This window comes from Bos mutus, chromosome 16 (assembly GCF_027580195.1).
Source record: "Bos mutus isolate GX-2022 chromosome 16, NWIPB_WYAK_1.1, whole genome shotgun sequence".
Classification (NCBI taxonomy): domain Eukaryota; kingdom Metazoa; phylum Chordata; class Mammalia; order Artiodactyla; family Bovidae; genus Bos; species Bos mutus.
In genome coordinates, this window is record NC_091632.1 from 42,423,662 (window position 1) to 42,442,282 (window position 18,621).

The 18,621-nt window shown below is 51.0% G+C and overlaps 1 protein-coding gene across 4 annotated transcripts in view; it reads right to left on the reverse strand.

The window, feature by feature from the left end:
• CTNNBIP1 (catenin beta interacting protein 1) overlaps positions 1–18,621 on the reverse strand; it is a 47,346-nt gene that overhangs the window by 18,208 nt on the left and 10,517 nt on the right. For 2 of the 4 annotated variants that reach the window (XM_070385205.1, XM_070385208.1), the window contains exon 2: positions 5,017–5,101. The gene's annotated coding sequence lies outside the window, so the exon portion shown is untranslated. Of the gene's footprint in view, positions 1–458; positions 610–5,016; positions 5,102–9,744; positions 10,039–18,621 lie in introns of those variants that run through there. The other 2 variants (XM_070385206.1, XM_070385207.1) reach the window with 2 other exon arrangements.

Consider the following 18,621-nt stretch of genomic DNA (forward strand, 5'->3'; position numbering starts at 1 on the left):
TACCCCCCTGCCGAACCCCACCACTCCTCGCAGCAGGCGCTGGTGGCCAGTCCCTTCTATGTGTGGAGCTGCTGGGCCCCCGGGGGCTAAGCTGACCCAGACTCCTGGCCAGCGTCACCTTCCAGTTGCCCCCTCATCCAGGCTCCTGCTACGAAGAGCCCAGGGGATGTGCTGCACAAAACCCCAAGTGTCCCTGGCTCTCAAAGCAGGCAGCTTCCATGAGGAGCAACGTGACGCGATCAAGGCAGCTGACTGGGGCCTGAAGCTGGAGAAGCCGTGGGATCAGTACCCAGCCCCCAGACACCAAGACAGCTCCCTCTGCACAAGTCCCTGACGTTCGAGAGGCCGGCTCCCGGGCTGGGCTCCAAGGAATCCCTCGATAGGGACGGCGAGCTTGGGGCTGCAGGCACAGACACCCGCCCGGGGCTTGCGGCTGCTGCTCTCGCCAGCCCACCCACCTGTCACAGGGTGGCTCCTGCGGGTGGCAGTACGTCCAGGTGCGGTGGAGACCCGACCTGCAGCGGCGAGGTCCCGGGAGAGAAGTCCCGGGGTTTCCTCCCTCCAGGAGGAGCCAGTGGGGAGGAAGCCGGGCGTGGAGGGGTTTGGGTTACACACTTGTAACTCCTGGATGAGTCAGAAATAACGCAGCAGCTGGTGGGGGTGGAGCCTCGGCGGCCCTGGTGCCAAGGAGCTGCGCTCACAGGACCAAGGGAGATGGGTTGGGGCCAAGGACACTCCTCACACCGTCCATCCCTCAGGGGCCAGCGAGCCCAGGAAAGGCTGGTTCTCCCCGGTGAAAGGCGGGCTCAGAAATGCACCAGAGCCCTGGGCAGTAGCCTCCCTGGAGGCGCCTGTCAAAGCTAACAGGGGCTCCTGCCCTGAAGCCCGTACAACAGGGCAAAATGCAAAATGTGTTCGCGGCAGCCTTGCGCTCGATGCAGTGCCTTACGGCACCTTCCTTCCACCACCAAAATCCACGTTCCTCTTCCATTGTGTGGCCCCCTGCCACCTCCAGGCTCAGAAAAGGGCCCGATTCACAACTGGTAATGGGGAAGGAGGGGTGAGCTGCCTCCAGAAGGACCCTGAATGAGAGGCAGCTGGCCATCCACCGGGGCGTCCCCCGGGCCAGGTGCACAGCGCAGGGACAGTCCTAACTTCCCAGCATAGCTGAGCGGGGCGGCTTGGTTATGGGGGATTGCTCCTCCACCTGCTGACGCGTTCGCACCTCCTTCCACTCCCTAACCCCACAAAAGTAGCCAGAATGATCATTTTAACAAACCAGAACAGATGACATTTCTCCTCACTTCAGCCTACCTCAGGATACATTTCATGTCCTTGCTGGGACCCCGCAGGCCGGCCCTGCCTCCTTGTTCCCACTCCTCCCCCTGCTGCCCTCCCCTTCCCTGTCTCCCTGCCTGTGTCCAGGACCTGCCTCGAGGCTCCTCCCCCACCAGCCTCTGCCCTGGGTTCTCCAGGCCTCGCTTAGAGGGCTTGTGGGGGAGCCTTTCTTGACTGTGATCCAAGCAGGTGGTGCACCCCTGCCCAGGCCCTCCTGTCCAGCTGCCCCGTCATCCTGCTTCCTGAGGCCACCTGCTGGGTGCTCGATGACTGTGTCTCTGCACTCGCTGGGGGGCTGGGGCCAGGTGTTTCACTCACCCATTCCTCCCACAGCCCGAGCCCGGGTGGCTGAAGGGACAGTCCAGACAGCCTGTGAGGTCTGGTCTCTGGGCTCCCTCCTCCACCCCATGCAACAATATCCACATCACTTAAGAGTCAAATTTGTTGTTGTTCAGTCGCTAAGTCATGTCCAACTCTTTGCAACCCCATGGATTGCAGTACACCAGGCTCCCCTGTCCTTCACTATCTCCTGGAGTTAGCTCAGATTCACGTCCATCAAGTGGGTGATACCATTCAACCATCTCATCCTCTGCTGCCCCTTTCTCCTTTTGCCTTCAATCTTCCTAGGGTCGAATACAAATCTCTAATCCAGTCTCCATAACCAAACTCAGCTTTCCCAAAGACTCCCGTTCCTGAGTAACTTGTCTGCTTTGGGCTGTCATGTTCTCCAAGGACACTGAAATGCTCCATGAAGCCTCCGAACTGGGAGTGAGGGCTTCCGGGGATAAAAGCCTTCTGATTCTGTTCTGTGTCCAAGGGCTGATAGTCCGTTGGCTGTCTTCTTGTGGAAGACAAGGGAATGGCCACTAGGTGTCGCCACCCACAAAAGAACCAGAGCTCCAGTGCTGTCCGCTCCCAATCCCCAACATAAGCCCCCAAAGGCCCTTCTGGTTCAAACCACCCTAGCGATGGCTTGAACCCTGTGACCTCCTGCTGTCACAGACCACCCTCAGTCCCCCCAGAGCAAGCTCTGTCCCCCTGTTCAGGGGCAAGCTCCATCCAGCTAAGGACACTTCTCTGTTTTGCTTAGCATCCCAGGACCTTGGGATGCTGGCTTCACAAAGGTCGAGAGTCCCTTCCTCACTGTTCTTTCCTGACCAGCCAGGCTTCCTCCAGCAGAGGTGTGAGAGCTCGGAACCAACAGGACAGTGTGTGTGTGTAAACGTGTGCAAAATCATTTTGTTATTGCTGCTGTTTAGTTGCTAAGTCCTGTCCAGCTCTTGAGATCCCATGGACTGTAGCTCGCCAGGTTCTGCTGTCCATGAAATTCTCCAGGCAAGAATACTGAAGTGGGTTGCCATTCCCCTCTTCAGGGATCTTCTCCAACCAAGGAATGGAACCAGAGTCTCCTGCATTGGCAGGCAGATTCTTTAGTGCTGAGCCACCTGGGAAACCATTTTATATTGGGTCTATTTCACAGAATCTTGCTCCTCCCAATAACCCTACCCCTGATGTTCTGTACTCACTGCCCAATCCTCTTACAATCACCACCCCCACACTCATTACCCCCCACACTCACTACCCTCAAGGATCCCCTGCCACACACTCGCGCTGTGATTACCAGGGGGCCTTACACACCCAGCCCTGGGCCTGGGGTGTCCTTGGTACCTGAATGGGTCTTTGGGGCCGGGTCATGCCCCCGTGATGCTTCCCTGGCAGAGACTGGTTCTTAAACTGTCTTTCCTTGGGGAAGACTCCTGCCATTCCTGAAAACTGTGGTCTTCTGGGATTCTTTGAGTTCTAGCTAGAGCTGACCCTGTGCTGCTGCCTGACAGAGAGAACACCCAGGGCTGGATCAGGGCAGACGGTTGCATAAGCACACCTTCCTGCCCTCCACACTCCAATCCTGATGTACGGGAACATCAGGACTGATTTACAATCTCGTCCTAAGCAGAATCTGCATCCAGGGTGCCAATGTTCGGGAGAAAACTGAAGAGAATAAATCACAATTAACCCAAACAACACCGACCTTTCAGTTGCTGCTATGCTATGAGTTCATTAAAGAGTGTTTGGGTTTGGCACCTATCCAAGTGAACATGCTATTAAGTTTTCATCACAATTTTGACAGACATCAGATTAACTTCACTAGAGAATTCTTACTTTCCCCTGCAGGGATCAAGAACTGGTCTCCGTTGAAGCATGTTTAAATGACATAAGCCCAAACTACAGTGAATTTGGACACATTAATCATTTATTCAGCCCTCAGCTGAGAGACCCGCTTCTCAATTGTGTTCTCTGGGTGATGCCGGAAACATCCCACCACTTGAGATGGGGGTGCATCTGTTCCACATACTAAGAAAATCCTTGCGTGTTAACTGCCCAGAGAGGGAGACCTGCTCCCTCTCTGAAGACAGAATATTCTGGAGGCTCACCAGAGAAAGGCCAAAAAACAGAAAATAGATAGATACGGGCAGCTGTCAAGTACCCAAACAAAAGGCGAGGCGAGGGGAGAGGTTGTGGCTGAGTGGATGACATGCCATTGATGTCAGGGGTCATGGGGAAAGTGGGCGTGGTTCCAGAAAATCGTATCTGCTTGGAACACACACAATTCAGAGAAACTGCGGTCTGTAGATTCACTGAAACATGCAGACATGTCCACAAGCCCCCTAAACATGTCATACACACACTGCTGTTGGTTCTGAGCCCTCATCTCTGCTGAAGGAAGACTGGTGGGTGAAAGACAGTGAGGAAGGGGTTCCCAACCACTGGGAAGGAGTCACTTCATTGTATAGCAGAAACTAATATGACAGTGTAAAGCAATTACATCTCCCTCCCCACCAAACCAAGTGACAAAAGTGGGTCACGGTCTGGGAGGAGGCGCTGCTTCTCAGAGCCATGGAGGTCATCTGTGAGATACCACGCTCCTGCCCAGAGACTAGAAGGACCCACTCTGTGCACGTGAGCCCCAGCTCGGAAGTGGCTGCCCTCAGAGTGGGAGACTCAGGAGGCAGTGCAGGAAAGACCCAGGGAAGGGGATGTGCGGCCGTCAGACCCAATTGATTAGTGGCTCTGAAAGCTGGCTTCCCCATGACAAACACAGTCCCCTGCCCTGATTTTTACTGATAAACCTGAAGCTGATGCTGTTTAACACCCACACTTACATAAACTGGAATATACATTTATACCCAGGGTGGTCTAGCACCTGCTTGTATTATAAACTCTGAGTAACCGCAGGCTGGGCCAGACAGCAGTAGGGGCCTGTAGATACACAAGCTACCTCTGCCCCATGGATCCCGACACTTGCCTTTTGTTTTGTCCATTAAAAAAAACTCTGCTATATTTTACATGCTCATGTTTCAAAATTTATTCTTAACAACTGTACAGTATCTACGTTGCATGAAAATATAACACCATATAATGGTGTGCTTCATGGAGCTTATATAAAATATTAATTCAGACTACACATATCTTAACAGCCTAAAAGACATCAACAAAAGCACAAAGCACACCGTTAAGAGCCCACCCAGCTGAAGCCATGAGCATCATTAGGGACGATGAAGAAAGGACACGAGATGTGCCTACTTCACGGTCAGCCCAGGAGCCGGTACCCAAGGCAGGACCCTCCCCAGCACTGATCTATGGCCAGGTTACCAGATGTCCTGCCCCTGGAGTTCTTACCTGCTTCTGGAAATCAACTTGAGGCAACCAGATGCTCAACTGTGACAGGTGGGCTGTGGCCGGGGAGAAATAGGAAGATGCCGCCCTGTGGAAACACAGAAAACGGGTCATGGGAGGGGCTGAAGGAGTCCACACCCCGTGCTGAGGGATCCAGGCTGGCTGGCGGGAAGCTCATGGCAATGGGCCCTATGCGGCGGTCCAGAAATACCTGTGTGTCTGGCCAGCCCAGGAACTTGCACCAGCACCCCTGGGACAAGGTGCTGACTGCAGCTATGCACTCCTGTCATTTCCGGCCAAAGCAGGTCACCACACACCCTTCTCCCCTGGGGTTAGTCACTGGCCGACTGGGAGCCGTGCTGGGAGACGGCGAGGACCTGAGTGAATCACTCCTGCCAGCTGAGGGGCAAGTACCTGCCCAAGAAGGTGTCCCACCCACCCGACAACGCGACCAGCCAGGCTCAGGTACCTTGGCGTCCCACCCATTTTGTGCTCAGACATACATGGGGTTTCTGTGCTTGGGGAATACTTACAGTTGTATATGGAAAAATAAGTTCTCTCTCCCCTTCTCTCACACACAGAGAAACAGATATGCACACGCATACTCTACAGCTACAGATAATTTACAGCCTGTTAGCCTGGCCTCATGTCTGCTGGCCCTAAACACACCTTTTCCAGGAATCAGAGAACACTCTCTTTTCTTCTTCTGCCTCCCACATACAACCTCATGGTCTGGGTCCTTTGCAGGTTAACCGGGCAGGAGCAAGGCTGCGGACAGCGGGCAGAGGCACAGGGTGAAGTCGGCAGGGGCACCCAAGTCTTGCCTGCCTGTGCCCTCTTCACTGAGATGTGTGGGCTTCCACCTGGACTTCAGGCTTTCAGCCCACAGTAAGGACAGATGTCTCTGGATAATTGAGAAACCTATTCTAAGGGGCTAGGGGGAGCTCTGCAACCCATCTGTCTTCAGCTATCCCTGCGAAGAAAGCTACTCACCTACCCAAGAGGCTGAGGAATACGTGATTACAAGAGAAAGTGAGATTTCAGAAGCCTCCGCTATAGGTAGGCGCTGCTTTGACCCTGGGTCTCTGGTCTGCAGAGCCCTTCAAGCAGTGCAGATGGCCCTGGGAAGGGAAGAGCAGTCATCTGCCACTGCCACCTCTTCCACCCTCAGCCTACCGTTCGGGAAAGACATTTATAGGAATTAATTGCTCTTTTATTGCTCTAGACATCAAAGTTCTGAAATACCAAGGCTCCCTGGAGAAATGTCTACCCAAGTCCCCACATTCTTTCAAAAGGAGATGAAAAGAGACAACCTTCTTCCACTTCTGAGGGGCTTTAATTCCTCCAGCTATCACAACAGCCAATTAGCCCCCTACTGTCTACCAGGGTCAGACTGTCCATGTGCAGAGAGGAACCTAGGATTCGTGACTTGAAGGAGCGGGCGTCTGAGGGATGCAGGGGCTCCTGGTGGGACTGTGCAGGGACCCACATTGGCTGACCCATTTGCCACCTGATGATCAGGTCAACGTCCCCAGTTCACAGAGGAGGAAACCGAGGCTCAAAGCTCCCAGGACCCCAGAGCCAGCAGAAACAGTGAGCATGCCATGGAGCTGGACTCTGTTTCCAGTTCAGTTCTGTCCCTGGTCAACCATGCAACCTGAGGTCAGTCACTGCCTTCTGGGCCCTGCATTTTGCCACTGGTCAAGTGAACCGTGAACTTCTAGATATTCAAGCTGGTTTTAGAAAAGGCAGAGGAACCAGAGATCAAATTGCCAACATCTGCTGGATTATCAAAAAAGCAAAAGAGTTCCAGAAAAAATATCTATTTCTGCTTTATTGACTATGCCAAAGCCTTTGACTGTGTGGATCACAATAAACTGTGGAAAATTCTGAAAGAGATGGGAATACCAGACCACTTGACCTACCTCTTGAGAAACCTATATGCAGGTCAGGAAGCAATAGTTAAAAGTGGACATGGAACAACAGACTGGTTCCAAATAGGAAAAGGAGTACATCAAGGCTGTATACTGTCACCCTGCTTATTTAACTTCTATGCAGAGTACATCATGAGAAACACTGGGCTGGAAGAAGCACAAGCTGGAATCAAGATTGCTGGGAGAAATATCAATAACCGCAGATATGCAGATGACACCACCCTTATGGCAGAAAGTGAAGAGGAACTAAAAAGCCTCTTGATGAAAGTGAAAGAAGAGAGTGAAAAAGTTGGCTTAAAGCTCAACATTCAGAAAACAAAGATCATGGCATCCGGTCCCATCACTTCATGGGAAATAGATGGGGAAACAGTGGAAACAGTGTCAGACTTTATTTTTTTGGGCTCCAAAATCACTGCAGATGGTGATTGCAGCCATGAAATTAAAAGACGCTTACTCCTTGGAAGGAAAGTTATGACCAACCTAAATAGCATATTAAGAAGCAGAGACATTACTTTGCCAACAAAGGTCCATCTAGTCAAGGCTATGGTTTTTCCAGTAATCATGTATGGATGTGAGAGTTGGACTGTGAAGAAAGCTGAGCGCCGAAGAATTGATGCTTTTGAACTGTGGTGTTGGAGAAGACTCTTGAGAGTCCCTTGGACTGCAAGGAGATCCAACCAGTCCATTCTAAAGGAGATCAATCCTGGGTGTTCTTTGGAAGGACTGATGCTAAAGCTGAAACTCCAATACTTTGGCCACCTCGTGTGAAGAGTTGACTCATTGGAAAAGACTGATGCTGGGAGGGATTGGGGGCAGGAGGAGAAGGGGACGACAGAGGATGAGATGGCTGGATGGCATCACCGACTCGATGGACGTGAGTCTGAGTGAACCCTAGGAGCTGGTGATGGACAGGGAGGCCTGGCATGCTGCAATTCATGGGGTTGCAAAGAGTCGGACATGACTGAGCGACTGAACTGAACTGAAATGACTGAAGAGGAAATCAGGATCTCTGCCATGTCTTCCCTTGGTGGAGGCAAGGAGATTGGGGCTGGCTTCATTAGTGAGAGGCCAGGCACCAGGAAAGGGCTGGGCACTCACAAGGGCCCCATTCCTGGTTTAATGCTCTCCTGTCGACATCTTGAAATCCTGAATATTTTTCTAAACAAGGGGCCCTCCACCAAGCCCCACAAACTATCTAGCTGGTCCACAATGAGGGAGAGTATGTCAAGTGCTCTCAAACTGCCGAGGGCCCCGTAACCTTAAGTAGACATGATGTGGACTCCAGAAGGATTTACTAAAGTAAAACCTCTCTAGGTGTCCACAGCCTCGTGTCAGGTGAGGGAGCAGGAGATAGAGAGGACACTAAGCCTGCCTTCCAGAAGGTACCTGAATGGCTGAGGAAACCACTCTGCACAAGTCAAATAAAACAACAAAAATCATAGGTAACAATGAACCAAAAAGATAGGTCAGGTTAGAACACTTTGAAAAGTGCCAGCTGCATGTAAGGTGCCATGCCCAGCACCTCCCACTGAGCAGCTCAGAGGTGAGAGGAAAAAACCCAGGCCTTAATCTAGTGTAGTAAGTGGCGGAGTAAAGGGATGTGCAAATCTCAGTGACAACACAAAGGGGAGGGACCAGCTCCCAGCGGAAGACCCTGAAGCTGTGTCTTGAAGGATGGATAGGGATTTGCTGGTAGAGAAGATGGGGAAGGGCACTGCAGGCACGGGGAACTGACATTCTTTGAACAAACAATTACTGAGCATCTGTTTATTATATGCCAGGCTCCCTGGGTTGGGCATTGAGGATACACAGGTGAGCATGTGATTGTTTGTGATGATGGTGTCTAGTGAGCAGGGTAGACAGGCATGAATCAAGTCACACCCAGGTAAACACAGCTCGCAGACACTCTTGATAAATAAAGGGGGAGTGGTGTGGGGAGTGCAAGGACATGCAGCTGGATATCTGACCTTGCCCTGGGGGCAGGCACCCCTCGCGGGTGACTTCTGAGCTATTACTGAGGGTGAGATGTGTTGTCTTGTGTATGTATGAGTCACACCCCCCGACACACAGACACACACAAGTAAAGGTCTTGAAATAGGAAGGGGCTAGGTCTTTGGGAAAACTGAGGAAAAAGATTTGGCTGAGGTCTGGGAGGCAAGTGAAGGGGCTTGGGGGTGCTGGACCATACCTGAGCGGGGAGGAGAGGTTCAAGCAGGGGAGTCAGGTAAGTCTGAGACCCCTGTGGCCAAGGTGCAGAGGGAAGACGGGATGGGGCTCGGGGGAGCGGGGGGGGGGGAATCCCTGATAGGCCAGGTGAGGGCTGGGCCTCAAGCTGTGGCATGAGGATGGGAGGACCCGGGACACTTTGGCAGGTGGAACTGTGGGCCAGTGGCAGCATCAGAGCCTGGGGCGGCTGCAAGACGGGATGTGGGGAGGCCTGACGTGCCAGCTTCCAGTCTGCTGTCGACGGTCCTGAGGACAGGCTGAGCAGCCAGGGCTGGGCTCCAGGGTTCACGGAGAAGCTCTGGAAGCACAGCAGACTCACCCTTCAGAGGAAGTTGGTACCACCGTGCACATCCCCAAGGTGTTCTGGAGACAGAGTCAGAATGTGGGAACTGACCAGATCTGGGAAACATCCAGGGCACTGCTGGGAGACACTGTACTGGATGGGGTAGGGGGTGGGTGGCACTCTGGGAAGAAGGAATGACATGAGTAACCGCAAAGAACTGACATCCTGGCCAGTCAAGTGGCCTTCATTCATTCATTCAAACAATCAACAAACATACTGAGCACTTACTGGGTCCTGGGATGTTGTGCTGTGCTGTGCTTAGTCACTCAGTCATGTCCGACTCTTTGTGATCCCATGGACTGTAGCCCACCAGGCTCCTCTGTCCGTGGGGATTCTCCAGGCAAGAATACTGGAGTGGGTTGCCCTGCCCTCCTCCAGGGAGTCTTCCCAACCCAGGGATTGAACTCAGGTCTCCCGCATTCTTTACTGTCTCAGGCCGATTCTTTACTGTCTCAGGCGGATTCTTTACTATCTCAGCCACCATACAGCAGGGCAAACACAGTCACAAGTCCCCATGTACATCTAGGGACGGGGGAGAACAGACAAAACAAAATAGAAAGCAATCAATGTGTAAATAACCTAGTACAGAGGAAGAAGGTGGGTGCTATGGTAAGGAAACTGAGCTGGAGGAGGGGAACAGGAGTGTGGGGTAGTTGGGTGAGGGGGTAAGCTGAGGGAAGCTCAGGGAAGCTGGACCGAAGCTGGACTGGGGCTTCGGTCCAGGAGGGATGAGAGCCAGGGGAGGAGCGGGAGGGAACTGATCACAGGAAGGATAAATTGGGGGGATAGGGGAGGTAAGACCTCCTTCCGTGCTCCACATGCTGCCCAGAATCCTTGGTTTCTCAACTCAGCACTGCCAACACCGGACTAGATAATTCTTCACTGTGGGCCTGACCTGCACGTGGCAGAGAATTTAGCAGCATCCTGTGCTCTGTCCACCCAAAGCACCTGCCCCTCGGCTGTGACAACCCAGAGTGTCTCCAGACTTTGCCCTGTGTTCCCAGGGGTAGCCAATGCCCCCCAGGTGAGAACACTGCTTGAAAGGAACAGCTGACGCACATTCTGACTCACTGTTGGCCGAGCATGTTCTGAACCCTTCATGTCAAACATCCCTATGAGGTTTTATTATACAAATAAGGATCCAAGTCTCTTCTCACCCAGCTAGTAGGCCTTAGTCTATTGTGGGGCAGGATTCGAACCCAGACCGTCCAAGCCCCGATCCCTCTGCTACACTGCTTTCCAGCACACAAGCAGGTGGACAGAGGTGTGCTTAGAGCCAGCGGAGGGAGGCAGGCCTGGGCCTCAGCCTCGGCTGCGAGTCCCAGTCAGGGCGGCATCTCTGGCCCCCCAGCGACATTAAAACTGGGGCACCAGAGAGAACTTCCGCGAGCTCCACTCTCAGTAATTAAACTGCAGCCTCTTGGACTCGAGGGCCTCGTGAGCAGCTGCCTTAATTAATCAATTCCACATCTCCGCCTCCTCAACCTGGAGCCAAGCTTGGCATCCTGGAACTGCACTCCACCGGCAGGCGCGAGACAGGTGTGAGGACGGCTCCTCGGGTCAAGGAGTTTGCAGGACACAGCAGCAGTCTTAGGAGATGAGCTCGGGATGAGGAATTAGTCCTGAGGTCACCAACCCAAATACCAACCTGCTCCCAAGCTCCTTCCTGCTGTGTCAGGCCAGGCAAGCTTGCAGAACAACAGTGATAATTACTGTGGTTGCTAGAGATTTCCTGGGGGCCGCGTGGTATCAGGCCTGTTTAGCACACCGAGTCCTCAGGACAAGCCTGCACGGTAGGAATTATTCCCTTTTCATAGATGAGACAACCAAGGCTCAGAGAAGGCAAGGAACCCGCTCAGGGCCACGGAGTTAATACATGACAAGCCTGGAGAAAAGTTAATATGGAGTATTTATTAGATATTAGTATTGTTTCACCGTTATATGTGTTGAATGCGATGAATACATTGTAGTCACACTGTAAAATATCCTGGTTCTTAAGAGATACAGGCTGAAGTGTATAAGGGTGAAATGTCTCAATGCTTGCAACTTACTCTAGTTTCAGGGAAAAGGTGAGTGTATGAGTATGTGTATATGTGACTGTGTATGTGTGTACATGTGTGAATATATGTATGTATGTGTGTGTGTATGTGTATATGTGTGGGTGTGTATGTGTATATGTATGTGTATTATATATGTAAATGTATGAGTGTGTATGTGTGTATGTGAGTGGGTATATTTGTGTAAATGTGTATGTATGGGCTTACCGCATAGCTTGGGTTTCCCTGATAGCCCAATAGGTAAAGAATCTGCCTGCAATGAGGGAGACCTGGGTTGGATCCCTGGGTTGGGAAGATCCCCTGGAGAAGGGAAAGGCTACCCACTCCAGTATTCTGGCCTGGAGAATTCCACGGACTGTGTAGTCCATGGAGTCGCAAAGAGTCGGACACGACTGAGTGACCTTCACTTCACTTCACTGTGTATGTATGAGAATGTATATATGTGTGTGTGTAAACGTGCATATATATGCATGTGTATATGTGTGGGATGTGTGTGAATGTGAACAGAGACAAAGTGTGTGAGCAAAGGTTAACGTTGGTGAATCCAAGTAAAGGGCATGGGGGTGTTCACTGCATTATTCAGAACTTTCTGCAGATTCGAAATCCAAATGAAAAGTCAGGAAACATTAGAAAGTCCCTGGGAAGTTGGTTCACAGCAGGAGAGGCTGCAGTCGCTCTGGAGGCCCCTCACGTCGGGGGAGCAGCTCTGAAACCCAGACCCTGATGGGGTCCTACTCCCCAGACAGGCTCAGGCATGCTGCACTGGAGATGCTGGGACTTCCGACACCTCGAACCTCGGCGCTCCCACCTGCCCTTTCCCCAACAACAGGGCACCTTCTGTTCCAGGTGGGAGCTGCTCTGATAACGGCCCTTCGGGGAAGCTTCTCGAAGCATCAGGATCAAATCATCATGATGGCATTAGTGCGGCTGCCCTGCCCAGCTGTCCAGACAGCACCAGCAAAGGCATCAACACTGAAAACCACACTGAAGCTGGGAGGGGGGCTTCAGGGGGCACCCTCCTTCTGTGGCCTGACTCCCCTCAGAGAGCCTGCAGGCCACTCTTGCACGTGGCACGTCACACACACCAGAGGACACCGGGACAGGCACGACCTTACTTGCTAGACAGGAAGGACTCCACCCACTGCCCTTGAACAGACCCCGGCCATCTACCACGCTCCCCACCCAGCACCGGCTCTCAGTAGGGGGCATCTGGCGCCGTCTGGAGAAAGGAGATTTTCCTCTGGAGAAAGGAGAAAGATCACAGTCGGGAGGACGCTCCTGGGTAGAACCACCTAGAATGCACAGGATGGCCGCCACGTCTACAGCACCAAGGGCGAGGAGCCCTGCCGGGCAGTCACCTCGGTTACCACTTGCACCAGGCTCCTTCCATACCTCTGGCCTTCACATCTGCTGGTCCCTCAGCATAGAACATTCTTCCCTGTTCACTGCTCACTGTTGTATCGTTACCTCCTGAAGGTCTTTGTGCGTTTGCACACTGATCCGAATCTCTTCCACTCATGGCACAGCCCTGGTTGCACCCGGGTGTCTGTGCACCTGGTTCCACCTCCACTTTGGAAGCTCCATGAGGCCAGCCACAGGGTGGGGGGTCAGGCCTGCGTGGATCCCAGGCAGCCCTATTCTCACAGACATATTAAAACGGACCCACATCTCCCACTGAACAGAATTCTCATCTAACTCCTTAGAAGGGGATGATCCTTTTTTTTTTTTTCACGTCTCCAGTATTTTTGTGGACCCCCGAAAAGCCTGGAGACCATAGACTCTGTGATGTAGGATGTGGTGGATGAAACACTGCTGCTGGTCACACCTGGAGCTCCGTGTACGATGAAGGGAATGAATAGATTTCAGATTCACTTGGGAACTATGTGGGAAGGAAGCCCCCTACCCCAGAATACCCTCACCTCAGAGAGTCCAAGACATCAAGGAACTGAAGGAACCTATGTGCATAGATTATTTAATGTTGCTATGACTGGATTGGTAAAAGGTATCTGTTGAAAGCTTCTAGTTTAAAAAAAATGTTTCTCCTGAGAAGTTGGCCTGATTGGTAGAAAAGTGCCCAGCTCACACTGTCTCTTCAAGTCCTTTTTACTGCTAAGCAAGGCTACCTGGCAGGCCTGCTCTGACAGCCTCTGCAGTTCAGCCAGCACAACGCAAACAGGAAGGGATCTCAGAGCTGGGGACACTTCCGCGGCTGCACTGGGACACTCCGATCCCGGGCAAAGTCCTCAGGCTCTGACTGAGGGACATGCAGGTGGTGGCTTTATCCCTGCACGGTAGGGGGACAAGGACAGGAGGAAAGAGAGGTGTCTTCTGACCTAATTTAAAAAGAGGTCCTTTCTTCCTTCCCAGGGAACAGCTGGAGCCCTGGAACCTGGCCAGGCCAGAGCCTGAGACCTTAAGTCAGGAACCAGTGCACTTACAGAATCCGGCTCCAGGTCTTCCTGATTCAGTCTGACCTTCGGCCTCTCACAGGTCCCCAGGGGGTGGGTAAGGCAGACTGCAGAGCCCTTGTCTATTTATGAATGGGTGCAAGGGCAGGAACCCTCAGTTCACAAGTGGGTGCACGCCCCCCTCCCACACTTCTGGGCAGGACCTCTCAGGCTGGATGACCTTTACTGCAGGCTGGGCACCTGGCAGTGTCAAAAGCCCACCCATGCAGGCTGTGGCGGTGGAAGGACACTTCTCCCCTGTGGCCGACATCTGAGGTGCTCCCAGCATGCTAACAACCTGCTACCCACCCCCTAGGGAAAAGTAAATTTGCATTGCTGGTCAGTCTTCTTACTGATGGGGCTGAAGTCAACTTGGGGCTGGAAGGACCAGCTCCAAGCCTAATAATCCCAGGGCAGGAGCCTGGCCAGGTTTCACAGACCTTGGGTCACCTCCAGAGAAAGAAGCCAGAATGGAAATTTCAACCCACGAAGCTCCATCAACTCTGCTGCCCACAGCTATGCCAACTCTCACAGGGTCACCATTTAAAACATTAATTAAATTGGGAAACTGAACATTTTTGCTTTCTTGTTTGTTCTTCTTAAGAAGGGGGAAAACTGACACAGTGCAGTTTATCAGGACCTGTGTAAACTCCCTTCACTCAGCCACATGGATTCGTTCACACAATCTCCTGCTGAAAGCAACGAGCCTTGTTCTCAGGGGCAAGCCCAGGCAAGGTGGCCCAATTTTTCCAGCGCCTGCCAGCAGGCTAGCTGCTTCTGCCTTGGCCCCTACACTCCCATCATCCCTTCCCTCCACTGAAGTCTCAGATAATTGGTTCAAATAAATAGGCTTCCCAGGCCAGGCTCACTGCATCCCCTCAGAAGGGGGCCAGGAAGGCCTCCAGCTTCCTGTTGTGAGAATTAGGTCATTAAACCAATTGGGCTGCTTGCAGGGCGAGGGCTCAGTCCCCCTGTCACGGTCTCCAGAGTCAGCCCCCTCCTCACTGTCCAGCTCTGGAAATGGGGGTCCTCGGGACCCAGCTGAGAGGCCCCAGGCCCAGCCTCCTGGGTGAAACTTCTTACAGACTCTTAGAATAGGAAGTTTTAGGATTACTGCCTCTTCTTTCCTATAGGCTTTCAGCATAGGTATGTGCTAATTTGCATTAAAATAAAGCTATGTTTGTCTACCTGGAAAACATATCCACACTACCGAATACGTTGCAAGCCTTCATCACACCCTCGTGTCACAGAAGTGCACTGTTTGTTTGGATAACTGCTTCTGCTCCATTTCACAGTCCGTGACCTTCCCTCTCCTTTCCCTCCAGCCACTTCAGAACAAAAATAATCTGAGGAAAGAGGAAACCTCCCCCTAAGGGGCTGCTGAAGACTCAGTTTCCTTCCTCCCTAAATATTTAACAAGCTGGTGATCAAAATAAAATATATTTTAAACAGATGCAACTTCCAGAATCTACATGCGTTTATTCCATTAAGTCACTGGGGAAGTAGCATGAAGATGAGGACTTCTGATGTGTAGCAAGACTTGTCCAGTCTGGAGGCAGGGAGGCTGGAGAGGAGAGGGAGACAACTGGGGAAAACACAGCACCCCAAACAGCAGGAATCCACCCACAGTCACCTGCTCAGGACCAAGGGCACTGCAGAAAAGCTCAGAAGAGTGGACAGAAGTGGGAGGGAGGCTTTAGGTGTCTGTGTGAAAGCTAAGAACTATCCCTATTCCCAGTGGGGTGGACACAAACACAGAGACCAGCGGAGGGGAGGAAATCTTTTCCCTTCTTCCCTCCTAGAGTTTTTGGCTGGCCTAAAATTAAATTGACATAAGACATTAAAGGGGCTTCCCTGATGGCTCAGCAGCAAAGAATCTGAAAAAAAAAAAAAAAAAAGAATCTGCTGCAATGCAGGAGATGGAGGAGATGTGAGTTCGATCCCTGGGTCAGGAAGATGCCCTGGAGAAGGGCATGGCAACCCACTTCAGTATTCTTGCCTGGAAAATTCATGGACAAAGGGGCCATGGACAAAGTCCATGGGGTTGCAAAGAGTGGGACATGACAGAGCACACACAGGAAGGAAGGCAAGACATTGAGGGAAAAAAATTTAATTTCTTATGTACAAGGGCCTCAATGATATAAGGCTTGAAGAAGTGACCAGAGCAGGCACCTTTTGTATCTTTTAGACAAAGGAACAATAAGTTTGTGAAGAATTGACAAGATCAAGAGGTTTGGGCTTGGAGCAGTAAACGAGTGAGAAAATTAACAACAGCCTTCTCAGCCTGGAACTCCCTGTCTCTGGTGATGAGGACGCCTTCCATCCCCTGTACGGGGAAGGTACGTTTCACGTGAGAGATTTATTTCCTGCTTTCAGGGGAATAAAGAAGGGTCGGAGTGTCTTTCTTGCACCGGCTATTTCTCAAACAACTTTAACTCCAAATAATCAATACGCCAAAGTGGTATATGTAGGGCTGGCTTATTCTGCTCCCCGGCACGCCCAGACAATCCAGTTCAGAAGCCAAGTCCCCATCTGCCATTTGTAAAGACATCCTTCATTTCCCGAAGCCATGAAACCATTAGTCACCAAGTCGAGGAGAAGGGGAAGAAGCTCCTAGCAAAACTAGCCTGTGAGTGTTTCCCCAGGCAAAAAGACTCCTGGTTTTACAGGCCAGCTACTCCCCCAAGACTGTCAAATTTCATGAAACGAAACCCGGGAGCCTTTCACAAGCCCATGCCCACAGAACACAAGCAGAATCTGACCTCTTACAAAAACTCTCAACTGAGAGGAAAAAGCTTCTCTGGAGGTTAGGGGGAGAGAGAGGTTCATTATACTACAAGTTAGTTTGATGGTATTTCTGATGATTAAGACTTCAAGTCTCAGAAAACTAAAGTTCCTCACAGGTTTACTTGGAGCATATGACATAATGTTAAAAACAGAACAAAAACTACAGGCAGTAATGCACACTTGTTCTGCTTCTAGAAAAGTTATGCGAGTCTGCCAGAAAGATAGTCATAAGATTTCCAAGTTCAAAAATGAATAACTCACCCCCAAAAAGAAGTTCCTACGAGAAATGAAATCAAGGACTGTGCATGCCATAAAAGAGGGGGAAAGGGACTTCCCTGGTGGTCCAGTGGCTAAGACTCCACACTCCCAGGGCAGGGGGCCTGGGTTTGATCCCTGGTCAGGGAACTAGATCCCACATGCTGCAACTAAGAGTTCACATGCCGCAGCTAAAGACCCCACATGCCACAAGGAAGACCCAAGTCCCCAAGTGCTACCACTGAGACCTGGTGTGGCCAAATAAATTAAATAAATAAAGTTAAACAATAAAGCAAGCAAGTTGCAGATATCAGATACCCTGCTAGACATCTCACCACTCGCCTCCTAGGGTCATGCTCTGACACTGTTCCAATACCATTTCCCCCACCCAAGCAATTTACTACTGACCCAGTGCTGTTCTCTGATGTATGGCCCACATCCACCTCTCCCAACCACACCCCTCACTTTGGCCTGGACCGGTTTTTAATCTAGAATCCAATCGAAGATCTCACCTTCCCTTGGTTCCCACGCTCATTCCTCTCCCTTAGCCTAGAATGTTCACCAGCTTTTCTTTGTCTATCATGATGTTAACAATTTTAAAAAATCAAGGACCACTGTCTCTTTGTCCAGTTTTCCTTAGAACTGGAGTAAGGGTAGACATTTTGGTGAGAAACAACAGTGGCTGACGTTGCCCATGTCCCACTGGAGGCACACAATGCCAGCCTGCCCTGTGTCTGGTGATGCCAGATTTGTGGATCACTCTGTTACAGAGCAAAGTTTTAAATGTACAAGAGAGACTAAGTAGACTAAAAGAAAACAGTAGAAGGAAACAACACAAAATGAAACCTAGAAGTTATAAGATTAAAGACTTTAAAATCTGATTACATAAAAATAAAAACTCTCTGCATAGAAAAAACAATATAATCAAAAGGACAATGACAGACTGTAGAAATACATGTGACGTGTGTCACAGCCATAGGACAAACTGCTGTAGTATATAAAGAATGCCTACAGATCAATAAGAAAAAGACTGCCAACACAAGAAATAATGGGTAAACAACATAATAGATTGCTCTTAAAGATCTGAAATGGTACTCTATTTCCTCATCAAGAAATTAGATTTAAATTATAATGATCTGCCACTTCCTTCCTATCAGATTAGCAATAAGGCATGGGAAAAAGAGCTATTTCTGCATAATTTTGGTAAGCACATAAAATGTTACCATGGAGGCCAACTTGGCAATACTAAAAATTTAAACAGATGTCCCCTTTGCTCTGGGGCTTCCAGGTGGCTCAGTGGGAAGAATCTGCCTGCCAATGCAGGAGACATGGGTTCCATCCCTGAGTTGGGAAGATCCCCTGGAGAAAGGAATGGCTACCCACTCCAGCATTCTGCATGGACAATCCCATGGACAGAGGAGCCTGGTGGTCTACAGTCCATGGGGTCCCAAAAGAGTCAGACATGACTGAGCAACTAAACAACTACACAACCCTTTGCTCTAACAGACTGCAGGAATTTACCCTATAGATACACTTATACAAAAGCACAAAGATACATG